The sequence below is a fragment of the Python bivittatus genome, unplaced genomic scaffold (assembly GCF_059951505.1).
Source record: "Python bivittatus isolate LINGU-HERP-01145 unplaced genomic scaffold, Pbiv_v1 ctg000020_np1212, whole genome shotgun sequence".
Lineage (NCBI taxonomy): Eukaryota > Metazoa > Chordata > Lepidosauria > Squamata > Pythonidae > Python > Python bivittatus.
In genome coordinates this window covers 110332893-110352643 of record NW_028277030.1, presented here as the reverse complement: position 1 = coordinate 110352643, position 19751 = coordinate 110332893, and positions in this window count along the sequence as shown.

Genomic DNA, 19751 nt, shown 5'->3' with positions numbered 1-19751 from the left:
CTGAGGTTGGGGGATAACTTGGAAGGCTTTCATGGCTATCAAGAGCCAAGATCATCGTTAGGCCTTTACCCATGCTCTAGCATTAATTCAGAGACATAACTAGATGTCCTCTGATTTTTTTTTTTTAACATTTTAGATTATTTCTGAATCCATCAGAAGTGAACTTTGTACAATTTACTCATTCTTTTCCATGCTATTCCCTTTCTTCAAATGCTCATGACAACCTTATTTAGAAGCATATATAATGTTAATGAAAGAGGATCTGAGCCTGGCAACTAAGGGTATAACTTTAGAAGCAAATACACTAGGAGGGCCTAGTTTGCAGGGACTTAAGTGGAACAATTTGGGCCCCAGAGCAAACTGAAATAGCATCTGATATTTTACTGCTTTTGAATGTTGTCTTCTGCAATGGAATTTTATGCTTACATAAAATCCCCAATATTATCATTCAACAGTGGACAGTTCATGAGACATTTGAAGTCAACCAAAATTGAAACAAGCAAAAAACGTTAGCAGGTCTCAAATATATAGATCTGAAACTTAGAAGTAAATATATCATATTCAATTTGAAATCTAGAATTCAAAATGTCTAATTCAGCATTTTAATTTTAAAAAAATCTTTATCATAGGAGCAAGTTTTTCTGCAACTTTTTAGCACCTGCAGTGATTCAGATTTGTTCTTTAGAGCTGTCCAGAACTTACAGTACAGTTTCTGGGGAAAAAAAGTTGCAAATATTGCAAATAATCTTGAAAATAGGAGAAAAATCCAATAGGCTGATTGGTGCTCCATCAGTGGACATATGGACTGATAACTTCAGCTTCACCCTTTGGCAATCTACTCTTAGTATTGGGATTTAATGTATGTGAAATGCTTTCCCTGCTTTGCCTTCCTTCTTCCCTCCCTCCGTGCCTTACCCACCTTCCCTTTCTCCCATCATCCCATTATTGTAGCAAACTGGGATGCATATGCTTATATAATTGAGAATTAAGTTTTGTTTCTCAATCTAAAAACAAGGAGCAAAGTATTTTCCATCTAGCAAAAGTGGTCAGTAGAAGATTACCAACATTTAGCTTCTCTTGGCTCTTTATGACGGGAAACGTTGGCTATATCTAAGTAGAAATCTTATAACTCAGGCCCCTTCCATTAATATGCCATTAATTTGGTCTCCTGCATGCCCAGGTAGCCACCTGGAGCTAAAGAAAAGCAGTGGCATTACCTGAGAATTAAACCCATTCTTTTCTGTCCTTCTTTGCATAGCCAGCTTTTCCCTAACAGGCTTTTGAATGAGGAGACAGAAGGAAGGAGTCGAGGGCAATCTGGCATTGTGACATAGTGGAGCAAAAGGAAAAATTGCCCAGACTGGGGGCAAGAAGAAGTAGCCTCCTATCTGAGGGTTGCTAATGGCCTGCGGAGGAACTGCACAGCACTCATTTCACAGATAGGATGGCAGGTCATGGCAACAGATGTTCCTAGCATATGTGGAGAATTAATTACCCACTAGTAAACAAAATCCGTGATGCGGAGAGTCATTTTATCCAAATTTCTTTCGATTTTGCTGTTATTAGGAACTTAATTTTTCTTGATCAGCCAGCCTCTCTTGAATTAAAGCATTCCTTAATGGGCTGCCCCGTGCATTTTCTGGTGGAAAGCATTGAGCAAAAGTGGCAAGGAAGAGAAGGAGGGTGAAACATGGGTTGAATGGGAGAGGAGTTGATTGTGATGCTACAGTGAGTGATTAGGAAATTATTTGATTAAGAGGCTGGATACTGTTCATATAGCTTTTTTAAAATGTAATCTTACAGCTAACCTGTATTGAATAGCATTTTCACTTAATTTGCTGCACATTATGAAACAGCTGGAGCCCACAGAGTATATTATAGTGTTTCAAGAGGAAATGTTTTGGAAGGGAAAATGGCTGTTTTCCTTTACTGTCAGTATTCACAATGTGTTAATGTTGGAGGACCATATTGTGCCATTGAATTTTAAGCAGAAATCAGTGATGAAATTGATTCATCTGTTCACGACCCAGATAAGAAAGCAGGATGGCCAGAAACCACACAATGCTTCTTTCTGTGTCTTCACTGGTGCACTGTTGTAAAGTAAAACAGATAAACTAGGAGCTGAGATCCTTTTCTAGGGATGCTCACAGGATGTGGTAAAAAATGGCAAGATGGCGACATACATTAAAAAAACAACAACAGGTGGAGCTTTAATCATTTTGTTGTGGCCACAACCTTGACTGTTTTGATCATACTCTTGAGACACTTCAGCCTTGGGACAATAAGGATCTGATTATTTTAAGGCAGCTTGGGTTTTTTTCCACACTTCCAAAAAAGTCTGTGCGTTTGGTTATTTAAATCAGGGGTGCATAGAAGCTATACATAGCTTAATTTACTTGTAGATCATTGAGTGATTTGCAATAGATCATTAAAAGCTTCTCACTCTTAATTGTTTGTTAATAGCACCTCAAATTATTCCCTCCTTCCCCCCCCCCCCCAAGGACAAATTACTCTGCTGAGATTTAGCAAACTTGGGGCAATCAGGAGAGGATTTTTTGGTGTGTTTTGGTGTGCTCTGTTTTCTTCTGGTGCACAAAATAGTTTTCGGCTCAAATTCTGCATATATCTTTCTGATAATAGGTTGATCTTGAGATTGCATTAAAACAAAGTAAAAAACCCATACAGAATATGGCTTTGTGAATTATTTCCACTCCTTTACCAGCAGTGGCCACAGGAGGAATCTATATTTTCTTCCATGTAACAAAATACTGCATGGTGTCTGTGTGTGCATACATGCTTTTCTCCGAGGAATTAATCAATGTGTGTGCATAGCATATGTATTGCCTATACAGGTATTGCTTGTTTAGCAACCACAACTGGGACCAGCAACTCAGTTGTTAAGCAAAGAGGTTGCTAAGTGAGTGTTTACAATCTTACTTCAGCTTTCCTTTGCTTTATAGACCTGCAAAGATCGGAAATGCAAGGTTACTTTTTCATCACTGTTGTAACTGCAAATGGTCACTAAATGAGGCAGTCACTAAACAAGGACTACCTGTATATCTATATACAGTACATGTGTCTATGAAGATCTATGGAATCCAGATAGAGAGATGGGGACATGATGCAAAAAGAAATGCTCTTTCATAAGTGAATTAATGTTGCATGCATGTAAACAAGGGCAGAGCTTCAATTGCATAGTTGTGCCCACAACCTTGGTCACCCTTGCTATAGATGGCCTGGTTTGTGGGTGTTTCTGCTCTCCTCTTATGCTGTCTTGGTGTGATGGGGTTTTTTTTGGGGGGGGGTATAGGTGTGCACATGGGTTTAGCTGCATATACTCTGCTCTGGGTGACATGACAGGGAAAGAAGAGGGAGGGGCTCAGAATGGAGCAGTAGGCAATCTTCTGAGACACTGCCCAACAGCCTCTCTTATAGAAATGAATTGGGAAATGTGTTTGTGGATTTTTTTTTTTCTTTGTAGACCCATGCCCAGATTGAGACCCTTTTCAGACTTGGTATTTCTTTTGTTGGCTTCTCCTCTCACACCAGATTTGGTCCCATTCTGTTCAATTTTTGGAGAGTTATCCTGCTGATGGATGCAGAGACAGAGAGAGTGTTGAGCCCCTTTACACAATTTCTTTCCACTATTCCATTAAAAAAATGCAGATGCCATAAACATGATGTCTATGTTAAACCAGAAATGTCAACAGTATAATAGAAATTATGAAGCTCCTAAAACTGATTTATGCAAAGGAGGAGCAAAAGTCATTTAAGCATGCATTTGTTCTTGAAAGGAAGTTGACATCTGTATTGTTTTGACCAGTTCCTCATGTCTTCAAAATACTTTTTCCCATGAAAAAAGAATCAGAATTTGTAAAGTTTTCAAAAATGGGAACCATAAACTCAGTAAGTGTTACTGAGATGTCCAAATTTGAGAACTCAGGGATATGCGCCGCTCTTGTCTTGTCCTGTCCCAAACATGAAGATCATGAGGCTCAGGATGGTAGAGAATTTGAAATTCCAGTTGCAGAATGGGAGGAATATTGTGATCTGTAATTATTCTTATCAGACTATATGCAGAGTGCCTTAATGATGAGTACAGGTAGTCCTTGCTTAACAATGGTAATTAGGTCTGCAATTTCCATCACTAAGCGATGCGACCACAAAGTGCAACATCACATGACCACACTGCATAGCAATAGCAATTCCAGCTATCCTGTTTGCTGCCATTAAGCAAGGATCTCAGGTTGTTAAGTTAGGACCTCATCTGACCACGATTTGTGACTTCCTGCCGGCTTCCAACAAGCAAAGTTAATGGGGAAGCCGGCAGGAAGTTGCAAGTCCCAGTCACAACAAGCCTTTCCTTAGGTAGCTTGCAAGCAGGCCAGCAGGCGGGTGAGTGCTACGGAATGTGGGCAGGTGGGGGGGTGGGGTGCTGCAGTGCAGCACAAGAGCGGGCAGGTGGGGAGTGGGTGCATGAGTGTGGGCAGGTGGGGTGCACTACAGAGTGCAGGCAAGTGCGCAGGTGGGTGTTGCAGCTAAGCATGACCGGGTGGGGGGGAGCATTACATAGTGTGAGCAGGCACGCAGATGGGTGCTGTGGGCAAGTGTGGGGGTGCTCTAGCCCAGCATGAGTGCAGCCAGGTGGACACGCATGTGCTATGAAGTGCAGGTGAGGGGTGCTCTGGGAGGGCATGCACTACAGAGTATGAGATCCCTGGGATCTTGTATTTAGTAGGAGAGCTTCTTGGGAGAAAAAGCAGCAGGAGTGAGAATGACTTACAGGAATGTTTTGCAATCTTCCTTGCTGGCTTCCATTGTGGGAAGCTGTCAGGGAAAGTTGCAAATAGCCATCACATGACTATTGAATGCTGCAACCGTTGTAAGTGTGAGCCAGTTGCCAAGTGCCTGAATTGTGATCATGTGACCACAGGGGATGCTGTAATGGTCAGAACTTTGAGGACTGGTCATAAGTACCACTCGTTCGGCACCATTGCAACTTTGAACAGTTGCTGAACAAGTGGTCGTAACCAGAGGACTACCTGTAAAGTTCATGTTTAGATTTTGGCCAGGGCCCATTGCCTTTGCATGGGAGATGCCACTGATAGAAGGAAAAACAAGAAGCCATAATAGATGTATCCATACCCATTTGTACAAAGTAAGCAAGTGACTGCAGGAAATATTAGCTTTCCATTTGTCCAGTGGAGCAGCCCATGCTGCTACTCCACGCACTAGCTGAAATTCCAATAGGAAAAAAAATTCCCTGTTTAGCAATCCAAAACTTTATGAATTGCATTGCAGCGATGAACTGTCTCTTTCTCTCTTGATCTACATGTATTAACATGTGAAGAAAAAGAGATCTTATAGCTAGGCTAGAACTTCTTTCATATGTTCCAGTGAACATGTGTATGGCAGGGAGCTTGCTGACACATTTCCTACCACATTTCTACAAGCCTTGGCCATAAAAACGAGCTGCTGTGTAGTTTTTCCTTTTTTTTTTTTTGTACCAGAATTGCATGGACTCTTAAGTAGTATCTATTTTCAAACTCTAGTCCAAGGAACTTTGATATTTCTAAAAAGATTCTCAGCATTTCCCAATGTTAATCAGCCAAACATATATTGGATTAATCTACTCATTAAACCTTATTTAACAAACTTGCAACTTATTAGCAACTGGATAATAAAATTCCATCCAGTATTTACACTGTACTGGGTGAAAGGTGATCCAGGAGAAATGAAGAGATTTAGCAGAAGGAAAATAGGTACATATACAAAGACAGTCACACCAGTGATGAAGAGCAGAAAAAGCATGCTACTTTTTATTTTATATCTGGCTCAAGTTATTGATTTCCTGTCTTTGTTTTTACAAGCCTGACCCATCACAGGAAACACACTGTTCTTTGAATAAAAAAGATAGTTGATATTTAACACCAGCTAGTGTTGCATTTTTTCAGCTAGTATCCATATATTTTATATCACAAAAAGTTCATTGCTTTATGAGTTTTCTATTCTTTTCCCATGCTTATTTTTAAGAACTGCAGATAATCTATCATCTATCAGTACAGAAGCATCAAAGACAATTTAGAAGAAATTTCAGTGATGAAATTCTTAGCGTACCTTTATGACTGAGCCAGCAATGACATTGTTGCAGGTTGTACAGGTAGTCCCGTTTAAGAACGAGTCCCATTCCCAAAGTCTGTCCTTAAGTTGAATTTGCATGTAAGCTGGAACAGTATTATTGTATAATACTGTAAATGTAGTATTGTGTAATGAACTTGAACCATTGTGTATTTAACTCGAATCATTGCGTATTTAACTCAAATTTTGCTACAATAGGCTCTGTTCTTAACTATGGATCATCTGTAACCCAGGCATCCTAGTGGACTAGTGGATTGCAGTTTTGATGGTCTTTCAGACTCTCTTGATCAAAGGATGATCGCATTTCGGAAATGGATAGTAATGAGCAGAAACAACATTCTTGCCTAAAGAGACTGATGAAATTCCCAGTGCTTGGATGTAAGATTTGGAAGCTTGTAATGCTTGTATTGAAGAAAAATATTCAAGTGAGCATATAGTAAAATTCAATATTGCCTCTTAGTTGGAGACAATATGCTTCTGAATACTAGTTGTAGGGGCATAACAGGATGAGAGGGGTATATCTGTCTCCTGTTTGTAAACATCCCAGGGGTGTCTGGTTGGCTATTCTGAGAAACAAAATGGTAGACTAAGATGAGCCTTGGTCTGATCCAACAGATTAAAATTTAGGCCACATAATTCCCATCCAAGCTCCCAAAAGCATCTTCCCCAAAGCTCTTTGCACTTCTTTTTAAATTCAACTTATCTAAATGATATAGCTGATAGTGGCCAGTGATACACTGAATATTGGAACAGTAGGCGATCTGGAAACTTTGCAGCTTAGGTCCTCTCAAGCGATTATGATAGTTTCTGAAACTGCTACTCCTCTTCTCTTCTCTTCTCTTCTCTTCTCTTCTCTTCTCTTCTCTTCTCTTCTCTTCTCTTCTCTTCTCTTCTCTTCTCTTGTTAAAAAAACTGAGATCCATTCATTATTTTATGAAACAACAACCAAAAAAGTAGATATTTTTCTATTCATTTTTGCCCTCAATTAAAAAATAGACAATAGACATTTAAGGCCACACAATTAGATTTATGTGGTGGATATATTTTAGTGAAATTCATTAAAAAAAATCTCTGAATTTTGGTGAAATTTTGGAGAGCTCTATTCTTATTCTTACTTAGTTATGAGTAGTCAAGATGTGCATGAATGCCCTGCCTTTCACTGTATTAACCTCTCTTCAGTGGTCTATAGCATTCCTGGGTTTTCACACTTCATCTGAATCCCAAGAGAAAACATAATGAAGGAACTTCTCCAGTGAGCTTTGCAACTGAGAAATGTTGGATGCCAGGGAGCTTTAGAGAGACGGAATGATATGTAACATAAAAATTACAATTCCACCAGCAGTAGAATCATTCAACATCTCTAATGAAAAAGTTCAAAAATATTATGAAGAGAAATGTGAAATAAATGCTCAAGCATGTTGAAAATAAAGTAGAAAAACAGAAGTCTCTTTCACAGAGAAACAAAATCTTTTGAGAAATTGCAAGGAGATTTGCATCTCATTAGATACTCTAAAATGGAGTGAGCAAAAGGTAGATTAGAACTGAATGATAGTTGTTTGGATACTTTATATGGATTGGCAAGGACTCTCCACCCTCTGAGTTATACTGCTGAATACCAACATTTAGGCATGATTAATTTTATCTGTGTGGGAAGCTACCTCTTGAAGCTACCTCTTGAAGCTACCTCTTGAATTCTCCTACCCTTAGCTTATATTGTACTTAGCTCAAGAAGGAGCATGTATGGACTTCATCTACCCTGATGTATTATTTCTAGCAACAGATGATTAGAACAATTCTCTCTAATCAGAACTTCAGCTTGTAACCAGCTGTGAGAGACTAGAATTGTAAAGTCAACATCAAAGACTGGAGATGTTTATGGAATAATGCTAAAAAAATGCAAGAAATATTTAGCAAATAAAGTATAATTTTCCACTCAAATTAGGCTCACAGGCAGAAATCATTTATCTCATAATTGTTCCACTTCAGTTTTCTCCCTCTTGCTGTTTCATCTAAAACAATTGATATTGGCACTTGTTAGACTCAAGTATGTATATCATACTTACATAGGTCTTTACTTTTTTTTAGATCTAAACGTACATTTGCAAAATATAACTATTTTTGCTTCCTTTCCCCTCTGTCATATTCTACCTTCCATTCTCCTCAATAATTTCTTCTTTTTTTTTTCATGGAGGACTTCATCTAAGATAGAGACTTTTAAAGTTGTTTGTATTATTACTTCTTAAAAAGGAAAGATATAATAGTACAACTAAAGCTGTGTCTATTAACAGGGTCTGCAATAAGGTACGGTCAAAATTCCTGTGATCTGTTCCAAAGTCCTAAAAAGCAGATCAGTTCATTTACCATTAAATGGACAGAGCTGATAACTGTTTCAGGAAGTCAATGCCGAAAATAGAAAGTTGCCTTTAATTAGGTCAGATTATTTGCCTATCTGATCAAAGACCATATACTTGAAGAGCTCTTCCTCATGGCTGCCTTAATATACATTCATCCAGTTCTGAGCTGGAAGAAAAATATGTTGTATATGCTGTGCTGTCCTGATGGCCAAGCTCTAATCTGCCTCAGCAACAAGGATTGTGAGTGGTCCTGTCCTTACAGCTTTAATGTGGGATATTTCAAGAACAGAGATTAGTGCATTCTCCAGCCTTTGTTTCCTTCTCATCTAGCCCAACCACCATCACTCTCCTTAAAATGTGGTGGTGCAGATTTGGACAAATGTGGGTGGGTACCTGGAATGTTGCCTAAATTGATGAAGAGAGTGACAGCAGTTCTCTAGAGAAGGATTTACACTGACGTGCCTTCCAAAATGAAAAAGGCTATTCAGCCAGCAAGTAGTACCATGTAATATCGGCTTTGTTTAAAATGGAGGCATGAAGCAAACAACGCATGATGGTGCAAGAAGATGGTTTTGACATCTAATAGCACTGTGCCTGCAAAGTGGGGGAGGAGCATCATCCAATTTTTTTTTATCTCTAAAGGTATTTGCCCCTGTATATTTGATATGTGCAGGAAAGACATTGAACTAGAAAGCTCTTGGAGGAAGCAGAGATTGGGGCATCTCTTCCACTCATTCTTCAATAAATGTGTTGTCCACACCCTATCAATGTCACATATGATGAACCCTGGGCTTCTATAAGACTTTAAGAGGCCTGGAGACACTTTTTTCCCCCCAAAATATACTTTCAAAAAGTCTTCTATGTGGGTGGCATAAGTGCCCTTTTTAAATAGGCTATGTTGAAGCTAATCTTACCCTCTTTTTCTAGTTAGGTTCATAGTACCTTTCATAGTTTCATAGTACCTTCAACACTTCCCTTTGCGGAACCGCTCAGATGAAACTGTTAGAACTGCAACTTAAGCACATCCTATTCAGTAGTACATCACAAATGCTCTCAGAGAAAAGCAGGTTTTTGAAGAAAACTAGTATGAGGAAGTGAACTGCAGTGTGTGTCATGTTCTGGGAGTGAGGCAGTCAGCACAGTAATAGAATATAACGTTAATGAAGATCTGCTCTAAGTTTCCACAAGGAACATTTTCCCATCACCTGATCCATGAGACAGTTAACAGAATATGCTTAGAAGCTAACACAGGTGCATGCCTCCTGCTCTGCAGTAACTCAAACTTTGTGCTTTATTGGTTTTGTTGGCCTCATCTCTGAAATTCTGCTCCTGTTTCTAGCATTATTCCTTTATCAAAGAAATTGGAAATCCATTCATTGTTCTCATGGTTTTCTCCTTAAAACAGACTTAGTTTTATTTTATGTTAGTGGGGTTTTCCCCTCTTTTTAATTTTATTAGTATTCACATACTTATTTATTGATACATACCCTAACATAAAGATAGCATTTATTCTGAACCTGCATTAAGAACTCAGTCGGTAGGAATGAAAAGTGGTGGGTGGGTTACTTAAAGGATGAAATAATTTCCATTAACAAGTTACCTAATGGCATTACACATTTCTAATTAGTCACAGGTTCAAGTGATACTGTTATTGGTTTATGCTTCAGGGCATGAACAACCTTGAATTAACAGAATAAACTTATTATAAATTGGTAATTAAAGGTAATTATAAAGTAGGCATAAGAAATCAAGTGATGCAATTGGCTAATAAGAGAATACAGAAGGTTGAAATTAATATTGTCCAACCTAATTTTGGGTCTTGAAACTAAATTAATGTATATACAGTATATTTAAAGGCATTTTGTAGGAAAATGTTGTAATTGCAAGAAGACATTATGAGATCATTCATGGATAGTTGCATTGACGGTAATATTAATTCATGCTCAGTATGACACTTGATTATTATCAATATACAGCTAGACAGGCATTAATTTACTTGGGTTCTTACTCTAACATATTTGGAGCTTAATTACTTTTAATTTTACTTCACATTCTGCAATTTGGTTAGAAAGCTATCAGTTAAGCACAACAAGGAACAGACATGATTCTTGTCCATGGTTTTACCAAGAAAAAAGGTACAAATGATGCTGGTTCTCATAGAGCTATCGGAACAGGGCTGCAAAAATCCAGACAGACACTAGATAGCAGCAAAGGGTTTTCTCTTTGTAGCAATCTAGGAGTCATCCAGATTTTTTCAGCCCAGCCTGGTAACCCTAAACTGACTTCTACCATATGCTGTATATCTGGGTAGGAGCAGAAACATTTAAATCAAATGTTATGATATAATAGCTATAGAAGTACAATAGCTCTTGGATGGCATTATGCAAGGAAGTGATGGAATCTGTTCATTTTATGGCAGTCTTCCCAATCTGTCACTCTCCATAATTCCCAGCCAACATAGACAAATTCAGGAACAATACAGATGATTAATGGAATAGCCTCAAGCAGTATTTTAAAATACAAATGAATTATGTGGGAACTTTGGGTTGGATCCAGACTACATTGAAGTTCTTTCCCATCCTGAACAATTGATTTCAGGAACTCTGGCTTCAGTCCTAAAGAAAAATTACCTGGGGATTAATGCCATTGAACTAAACTGAGATGCATCTGAATGCACATGCTACTCTGTTAATCTACAGACAATTTCCAAAGCCTAAAAAATGTATCAAAATAAGAAACTAATTACTACTGTGCTCTAAATAAAATTTTAAGGTGGTGATGCAGCTCTGGAAGCCTTCAACAGGAAAGAGACTTTAGGACTGAATTGGGGAGGGGAGTAGTGCTTGAGAATGTAGGTCAGAGCATTAATATAAATTTGATCACTTCCTTTTTATTCTTCAACATTCCCTATAATAAATCACCTCCCCTCCTCACCCCTACCCCCCTCACACATTTCACCCCTTTCGTCCTGATTTCAGATCACCGAATGTAAATCTGTGACAAGGGTATCTATATATAATATTAATGGGCCTGAGAAGGATTGGTGTGAAATGTGAACGCTTGCCAAATAAGGAGCGATCAGAGCCGAGCTGTTCATTCTCTGTAGCATGCGCTACATCATCTGCAGGACAAATGTAACATCATTAGGCAAAAAACTCAGCCATTCTGCACGGAAATGGCTAAGCTGGAGGTACCAATCAATCTAGCCAAGCCAGGTCCCCTCTGATACTGTCAGAGGCAACAGACAAAACAGATTGCCACCTTGATCACAGAGCTATTCAAAGCAAAGCAAAAACAATCCCACTCTTATCTACTAGATGCCCGGGTAACTAGTTGTTGCATTCACAGAATATATTTAGCCAGATGGGAAAACTTGCATGCTTTGCTCTGAAACAAGGTGCACTTACTTCCTAGACAGCCCCAGTAGATGCGTAGCCTCATCCTGTCAACATTTATTATGATGTAAGCTGGTTTTCTTAAATGCATTAGTTAAACATCTTTAAAATCTCACTAGAGACAGCATCTGAAGGCTGGCATCAAGGGCTGGCACTGATGAGATTGGGAATCTACCAAGACCTATGCCCCAGTAGTGGGGAATCCCTTCTGATTCTTGCCCTGCTCCTCCTCTTCTCCAGTCAAAGGCCTACCAAGGCCTAGATTTTTCAACTTGACTTTTACTGAGTGAACAAAACCCAAAGGAGGTATCAGAAAACAATCACTGGATGGCACCAATGGATGTGCCTCCCCTCTTTTGCTGGCTTCAGATGGCATCTACTTGTCATGCCATGCCCACCTCTGATTTATAGAAGTCTATTTGAAAGTGTTCACACTCACACAGATCAAATTATTTAGCACATGAACTATTCCTGATTTATGTAACTTGACATTACAGACTTTATTAGATTTTATTTGGATGAATAGTTATCTATTTCAGTACTATACATTCTATCTCAAGGTTTGCCATCCCCTAAAAGGTTCCCCCCCCCCATTGGCCAGAGTAGGGTTTTTAATCAAGTAGGCCATGCATGTCATTTTATATATATGTATTTCTTGAAAGCAAGTATCTCACTAGATCTCTGGACATAAATGATGCACCGAAATCTATGCTGGTAAACCTCATATTTGTTCTGAGACCTGAATAAAAGTTGAATTTCTCATTAAGTAATAGTCAAATATTCCACAGTGATCATTGGAAAACCTTGTAATAGGATATGATAGTCACTGGGAACCTTTTCTATGGAGTTTTTATAACAATGGGAATAGAAATGATTTAGTCCTTAACACGAGATGGGAAAGAAATGCAAATGTGGTACAGCATGTAGTAAAATACTTTCAGCTCCTCTAAAATTACTAGAATTATCAAAATGGCTAAATCAGGAATATGTAACCTGGTTCCATTCAGAACTTTTTGGATTTCCAACCCTTTCAGCCCCAGTCAACATGGTCAATGGAAAGAGATTTCAGCAGCTATAGTCCAATAGAATTAGAGGATATCAGATTTACTATATCTGGGCTAGTGGGTTATAGGAAGATCTAATGTGCACACACACTAAGAGGATTGTGCCCAGTTTATCGTCCATAGCAGAGAAATAAAATCTGCAAGACTCCAAATTAGTACTGAATAATTTACGGATTGTAACATCTGATTACACAATACAATTTTACAAAGTACTGTATAAAATATTTTGATGTTGACCGAACAGCAACATGCGCATGCTTTCTTCAAGACCTACTTTTAGCTGCCACCTGGGGTTAAATATACCATAGTTTATTTCTACATTTCTCTGCCAAGGTCACAGGGGGCAGAAGCCCAGTTCATTGTTTGCAGGACTAATAAATCTCTCCAAAGGTCAGCCTGAGCAGTCATTATCAGCCAATCAGTTTTAATTCTGCTTTTAATATATAAACCATTTGGAAGTATACAGAAAACATTTTGTGAGTCTCTGAGTCCAATTTTCTTCCCTTCTCTTTGAAAAAAAAAAGACCGAGTCAGTTTATTAATAGTTTAAATAAAGGAAATCAATACATGCATTAAAGGTATTTGTCTTTAAAAGCTTCCTTGCTTCTAAGAAATATTAACTATAACAACAATTAACAGACAAACATGTCTCCAACCATGCTTTTCATTATATCAGATGCTTTATTTGCAGAGTTCAACTTCATGAAGATTGCTTTCCCATGTGCCTTTACTGTATACCTGCATAAGCTAGTGAAAAGACAGTTAGGTCTAAAAAATGTTGTTGAATAATTCCTACGTTTCTGAGCTGGTCACATGGTATATTTGATCGCAATACTTATGCTGTCTCCCTCTTTTATACTCTGCCAGAAAAGAAATGAGGATGTTGCCCTTAAAAACAAACCAGGGTTTAATGTTTAATCCCAATTTGCGGAACTATACTATTCTGACTAAAATTTATTATTCAGTAGGATATCCAGTCCTCTGTGTGTGAATTTACTGGTTGCATTTTTGTTATCTAAAATATTTTTATCCTGCTTTTCTACTTTAAAAGATTCTAAAGTGAGATAAAATATACACAGGAAGAAATGGATTATTTCAAGAAAAAGGGATGGTTGAAGATAACTGGGATTTTTAAGGAGCTTCATATAGTTTGAGATGGCTCCCTTGGTCATAAAAGACAACTGACCATGAGGAAAGAAGACATTCTGGGATCTTCCAAGCATGGGTGTCCACAGGAGGTGGGCAGCAAAGGAGCAGGAGATACAAAATCATGCAAGTTCATGATTCACTAATCCTAAACCTTTTAAGACAAATATCTAAAAAGTATAAGACTTAAGCTCTTTCCCCATCTGCTTCTAACCACAGCACAAACATAACTTGACAATATCTTTTTTTCTGCCATGTCCCCATGATTTTACCTTCCTCTCATTTACAGTTCATAAGTGAGACAGCTGTAATTCATTCTTAGCAATACCAGTGTTAAAGTAGCATTTTTCCTTAAGCTGACAGCATCCAAAGATAGTCACTAGATGTCTGAACTCTGTTACATTTCCCTACCCATTGTGTTGGAGTAAAGCCAGGGGAGTAGTGGAGTGATGGGATCAGAGAGGTATTTATTGGCTCTTTCTGAAGATGCAGTCCCTCATCCTCTCCTCTCATCCCCAGCCATCCTTGTATACCACACTTCTACTCTTTTCTCTTTAAATTGCTGAACCCAGTGGTATGTGAAACATAAATTCTGGTGCTTGAAATAACCTAACAGCTAAATAGCATAACAGGCTGACCAGTATGTGCAGAAATGACAGGACCAGCCCTGTTCCCTCATGGTCTCCTGAACATGAAGCAAACTAGAAATCAGAAGTTGTTGTCTATAGAAAGGAAATAAAAAAGAAGAAAAATCCTAAATAAAAGTGCTGCTTCTGACTCAGTTCTCTTGTAACCTTGATTTTTTTTTCAACTCAGTAAATAAGGTACAAGGGGAGGAGAAAAGGAAGGAGCCTAGAGATGATGGGCCGATCTGCCCCATTCCTGTTGTAGACCCATACCTGCTGAATGATTTTCCCACCAGCTGGTGATGTGCTGAAGAAGAAAAGCAGGAAACTGGAGTAATCAACCAATGGCTTTGCTTATCATGGGCTACACATGCCTAATCAGGACATCACCACTCAGCAGTGACTGAGTGTGAACAGTCACAACAGAGGCAAGGAAGAGATTTACAATGTGGGCAACGAATTTCATGCTGGTATAGTTTTCTGCTGACTTAAGAAGGGGTAGATAGCTGTGGGAAAGGACTCTAAGATGAAAACTTTAGCATAAAATGAATCCTTACATAGAGTATACAACACTGTATAAACATCAGTAGGTTTAAACCACCAGTTAACACAATGGCCTTGAGTATTGGGCTGTGCTACCTATTTAATGTATACATGCATGAATGACAAAACTTTTTAGAATATTGGCATTTAGAAGCATTTACACAAACACTTTTAAATATCTGCAGCCCTAGAGAGTTGCTTCTAGCCAATGTAGATAGTACTGTGCTAAATGGACTAGTAATAATTCTTGCTGTAAAGTAACTTCCTGAATTACAAGGAATTCTCATTTATTGGTGACTTTTTCCTGTGAAAGAGGGTCCAGGGAAATTCACCTTCAATGTATCTTTGGAGTATAGTATTGTTTTATTATCTTTGTAAATGAAACTTCTGAACTTTTGCATGTGAAATTCAAGTTGCACCTGGATAACTACAGCTATGTAATCATAGAAGCCCTTGAAAATAAATCCTACATTATGCATAAAGCTTGCCTTATCGCCTACAGTACGCTTCAAGAGGAGATAATAAATCTAATTGATTCGCCTATGTGTTATCTTAATGCCAGAATGTCCAACTCAAAACTGTACAGCAATATTGAAATGACCACAACACAAAGTCAACAGGATGCCAAGAAAAAGAATAGAACAATATTCTTAATTCTGAAAAACTGTATTGATAATCAATTGAAATGCAGCCATCATTGAAGAACTGTCCAATTTTCAATTGCAGTATAAGTTGAGAAACAATTTGAAAATAATGGCTCATTCAAAGAATGGTGGACTGCTGAGTGCTTTTTTTTAAAGCAGTCAATATGGATTTCATCTGAAGGACAAATAAGATTTTGGCAGCCTTTGTGCTTTAGACATTATCTGCAGCATGTGCCAAAGTGGTCCAGCTTCTATTAGCATGTGAAATCCTTTGTGCGTGACTTGTTGAAACTATTTGCTGGGACACCTGTCACTCAACATTTACAAAAAATGTGCATTAACATATCTACCAGCACCATAGGTAGTTTAATTTTTTAGCTATTGTAGGTTTTGCCTTGCAATGCTTTCTAATATAATGCTAGGTTACATAGTATCTTGGTTAAAACAATCTCAGGTTATAATTCACTTCTACAAAAATGCAACTTTTTCGTGCAATTGCAGTGAAATTTATTTTCATCTGTTTCATAGAAATGTTTCATTCTTATTTCCATAGTAAAATTTATTTTCATCTGTTTCATAGAAATATTTCATTCATATTAAGCATGATTACCTGCCAAATCTGGAAAGTAAGACCTGGGCTTGGAAAAAACATTGGAAAACTTATATCCTACAGATATTCCTGGATGGACATTTCTATAGATTTGTGAGTAGATAAAAATGAGAGGTAATAGGAAATCATCCAAATCTCAGCAGGTAGGAACACTTATTGTAGCTAACCTTATCCAGGCTCCAAAGCTAAGCAACATCAGGCCTGGCTAAAATTGGGGCTCTGAGCTAAACTAGGAAGTTGAACAATGTCCTGGAAGAAGGCAATGGCAAGCAGCATCTGCACCATTGCCAAGGAAACTGCATGGGTGTATCCATGAAATCACCAAGAATAGGGTTGCAGTGGCGTGGACATGATGGGGACACTGTGTAATGCACATATCACCCTTCTGCTTTGCGAGCTGCACTGGTTAGCAGTTGGCATCTGGGTGCCATTCAAGGTGCTGATTATCACCTTTAAAACCCTTGAAAGCATAGGGCCTAGTTATTTATTTATTTATTTATTTATTTATTTAAATTTCTCACCCACCCATCTCCCCCCAATGGGGGAACTCTGGGCTTATATTTGAGGGACTCTCCCCGGAGATTAGTATAGCTCCCACCCTTAAGTCTTCAGGAAACTATTAAAGACCTGGCCTTGGAGACAAGGTGATCGTGGAGCCCCCATTGTCCTTTTGCCTGTTTTCCTTTGCTTTATTTTGGTCTTATGTTGAATACTGTGCTTTTCCAGTGAGTTGTATCTTTTATATGCTTTTATAGATATATTGGTTCTTAGCTGTAAACCACCACAGTTGTTTGGCAATCAGATGGCCTGATCAAATAAGGTAAATAAATAAATAAAATGTTGACTAGAAAAAGAGTTTACTTCTCCCCCCCCGCCCCCAAAAAGCCAAGGGTAATTAGATGTTTGCAGTCACCATGGGAAAGATTCCAGTCAAGGGAAAGGAAGAGAGGGGTGGTCTCTCTTTGATCCTGTTGCATTTGCTTCTCCTAAAGTGCTTTTATACCTTTGCAAACTTTCAGCTCAAGCTTGCTGACACCACACTTTTGTCCATGGAAGTTGCTGTTTGGACTATGTAAAGGTTGTCATTAAGCCAATGAGTTTGAGATTCCTCATGCTTAGCTAAATAGCACTTTACTAACCAGGAACTTAAATCAGATCCTTAAATCAGAGCTAAATGACATTGAGCTATAGCGTCCCATTTTGGTTTAATAGTAACAGTGATAAAATTGCTGGAGATTCTAATTTGTTTCACATTTTAATAGAAACTAAACTCATTTGTACTTCCTGATCTAAAATATTGTACATGAACACAATTATCTTTTGGTTTTCCCACTTCTCTGAATTTTCAAATATGCTTTCCCAAAAGTTGGTTCATAGGAAAAAAAAATCAGACAAAAAGAATTATTATACCAAGACGTTGCTTTCCAAAATGCTCAGAGAAAATTGCATACCAAAATCCATTGGATGACACTTAGCTTGGAATATGTAGAAAGCAAAACAGATTTATCCATCTCTAATGTTGCCCAACAATGAAATATTTCAAATGTTTTACAACATCAGTAAAGATTGTTTCTTCTATTTTTGATTCTGCATAAGATACAAGCTATTTATTTCAGTGTTAGCTCCACTGACGCAGCAAGTACTTTTGCAGAGGAATGCCAGCCTAGTAAAGCAATGAGGTTTCTGCAGAAGCCTGTAAGTTGCTATGTCTGTGACATTTTGTATGACAAACTGCAGTGCCAGTCAAATGGCCTGCCCTAGTCATCTGGTATAAACCATGATTTTAAAAAAAGACAAACCTTGCATCACAACATTGTAATGCAACCCTGGCCTTTTGGAATTGCTCCCTGATGTTGGACACTAGATAAGTCACATGGTTTGCATTGCGCAACTTTAGTCATTTGCTGCCCTCCCTTGTGGATGCCTACGTGGCTGTTCTGTTATTGTCTGGAAAGGATGGATGCAACCATTTACTTGCAGCTCTGTGGCAGGATAAGCTGCCATGTACTGTAGATATCAAGTTAAAAAAAAATTTTTCTTGGTGCTCTGACAATCAGGCACAAGGTTCAAGGCACCTAGTTAGTTTAAAAAAAAAAAAAGGAACTTCTTGGAGCACAGGCAACCTGACAGCTATCCTGTTTGGAGATTAAGTGTGTAACTACTAGAATAGGTAGGCAAGGAGAGGAGGGTTTCTTTCAGGTTCTATAGGAGATGCCGACAGTGAGAGGAGTGACCAGACAAGGAAATGCCTGAGAAGGAGGGCATCTAAATGAGCAGAGGATCAAGAGGATCCATGAGTACAGAGTGGAGGAGGTTCAGTGGATGTCTGCAGTGGACAGAGAAGGATTTGAAGGAAAGCAGCTGCAGACATCCGCTGATCTTTCTCCAGTCTACATGGAAAGGAAGCAAATTAGTGCTGGAAAAGAAAGCCATATAACAAGGCAGCCTTGGACTATACCATTGCAGGAAGGAAAAAAAAGTGGTTTAGGTGCTGGTGAATTTGGGTTAGAAAGGAAGTGTGTGTATTCCCTCACCCCCCTCCCACCCCAGCCTCAGCAACACAAGGCTTTTTCCCCCCTTGGAAGCAAAATCAACACTAGCTCCAGAGTGCATTAGCATCCCAAAGCCTGCAGTTAGATAAGCAATTGTGGGAGAAGGGAGGAGGCAAACCTGTGTGCACTTGACTCTGAAGAAACTTTAAGGAACTTTGAAACAGGGGTTGATAAATACATGTGGTGGAACTAGCAGAAGATCACTTAGCAGTTTGCCAGGCAGAAAATTTTAATATACAGGTAAGGAAGTAGGAAGAGCAGCCTGGCAGGGAGGAATGCCCCTTAGAGAAAAACCCAAAGAATAAAGAGTGACTTTATTCAGTCTTATTATTAAAGAGTAAAAAGATGAGAATGCCTAAGGAATATGAAAATCTAGAAAAATCTCATCATAATCAAAAGTTGCTATATGATAGAGGAACCAAAGGAGACAGAGTTGCATTACTGCAAATGACAAGCAAAATGGCAAAGGCCATATTACATAGTTACCAAGGCAGGTTAATCATATAATTGTGTATAGAATCAGGGAGATGACCTTGGAGAAGGAATCCAGAAGCCTTTAGGGAAATACCAGGTGCAGAAAGAACATGTGTTAAGCCAGAGCAGTGGGGGAGTGTTACAAAGAGACTCAGGCTAGCCCCCTCCCCTTGACTCTCTGTGGTATAACAGAAAGGAAAGAGAA